The following is a 2,195-nucleotide window of genomic DNA, read 5'->3' on the forward strand; positions in this document are numbered from 1 at the left end:
TGTGTTGTTCTCTTTTACATATTGGGCTGTTTCAGGAGATTTCATCCAAAGAAATGTGTGGCTAAATGTGTTGTCAAATGTGTGGCGTGTGGCTAAAAATAATTGTGAATCCTATTTATTTTTCTCTTATATTTGGAAAAAGGTAAGTCCACTGGCTCAACAGACCTTAGGTTATTAGTTGAATCTGTCTTCCTTCCAAATTTCCCTTTCTCTGGTATCTTTGGGTGGTATTATAAATGTATTCTTCCTCCAGCCTGTGCTTTTGCATTCTTGTCTGCCAACTAATCATCTTCCATGCAACAAAAATTTCTGTTTTGAAACCTATTTCTACCCCCTATTCTTCATTCAATGTAGATTTATGAAACACCTTTGTATGCCAGACTCAGCCCCAGAGTTCAACAGTGAACAAGGCAAAGAGTTGGAAACAAAATTCTAGTGGAGAGAAATAAGCTAGTAAATATATAAGATGACATTGTGGTAAGTACTATGAAGAAAATAGAATGGTATGCTACAAGACAAGGAGTGTAACCATACATAGAGTGGTAAGGGTGGATCTCTCTGAAGAACTAAAGTTCTTTTAAACTTTTAACTTTAGTTCCTTTAAGTTTTAACTTAAGTTAAACTTTTAACTTTAGAAAACTTGCATTAACAAGAGTGGAGAGAACAGGATAATCCTGTTCTTAGTACTTAGCACCAAACTTCAACAAATCCAGCTTCAAAGAAGGTCAGTTCATGATACCTTATTTCATTTCTATCCATTAGATTCTTTAGAAGGAAATTGCCTACATCATAGCATTTCATCTATAAGTATCAGAATGTACTTCAAACACACACCTCTGAAAATCAACAAGTACACATCTGACTAGGGAACAAAAAAAAATAGACAACACAATCAAAAACATGGGAAAAACACCTAAATAGACACTGTCCTAAAGAAGACATTCAGGTGGCCTGTAGATACATGAAAATTTGCTCAACATCAATTATTATAAAGGAATGCATATCACAACCACAATAGGATATCACCCATAGCAAAAAAGAATGAAGATAACAAATGTTGGCTAGAATGTGGAAAAATAAGAAACTCTCATCCACCGTTGGGAATGCAATTTGGAGCAGCCTCTATGTAAAATGGCATGGAGATTCCTTTAGGGAAGAAAATGAGAGAAATCTCATATGATCTAGTAGTACCTCTACTAGGTATTTACCCAAAGAATATAAAAACTCTAATGCAAAAAGACATATTCATAAGAGCACTTTCAATAATTGCCAAGTCATAGAACCAACCTAAGTGCCCATCAACAAATGACTGGATAGAGAAATTGTGGAATATATGTTCAGTGGATTCTATCAGCTACTAAAATACATGAAAAGATTGTCATCTGGGACAAAATGGATAGACCTTGAGGTGATTATGATAAATGAAATAAGGCAAAGTGAAAGGCAGATATCGGATGGTCCCCCATCTGTGGAAGCTAAAATAACTAAAAAATATATACTGGCAGAGTACAGCAAAAACAAATCTTAGTGAAAGTTTTGCTGGTTACCAGAGGAGACAGAGAAGGAAGGAGTAAGAAAGGAAAGGGTTAGGACATTGGTACCATAGGTTCCATGGGCACACATGGAACCTGTTATAGAAACCTGTAAACGGCTGGCAAATTTAAAAATTCACCTCTCCCAAAAAAAGTTGGTTTTGTTTATTTAAAAGTAGACAGTTACAAATAGAAGTATATTACATTACAAGTTGGTTACCAGTTATTAAGAGAATGGCTCGGTTTCCTAAAATCCTCCAAAGGTGACAATGAAGTTAGTTTTCATTTTTAATGACAATGAACTTTTTTTAAAGAGCACTGTGAACTCATAGATTAAAACTCAATCAATAGTTTTCAGACCATTGATCTGCAGATTCAATACAGTGTTTGTCAAAATACTTTTTCTTAAAGAAATAAGCTAACCTACAATTCATATGGAAATTTCAGGAAACCCAGAATAGCCAAAATAGTCCTGAAAAAGAACAAAATTGGAGGACATATCCCAATTTTAAAACTTACTGCAAGCTACAGTAATCAAGAAAGTGTGGAACTGGTGTAAGCACAAATACATAAATTAATGGAATAGAAGTGAAAATCCAGAAATAAACCCTTCCATTTATGGCTAATTGATTTTTGAAAAAGGTTAGGGACATTTTTTTTTTT

Source organism: Condylura cristata, unplaced genomic scaffold (assembly GCF_000260355.1).
Source record: "Condylura cristata isolate star-nosed mole 26May11 unplaced genomic scaffold, ConCri1.0 scaffold00022, whole genome shotgun sequence".
NCBI lineage: Eukaryota > Metazoa > Chordata > Mammalia > Eulipotyphla > Talpidae > Condylura > Condylura cristata.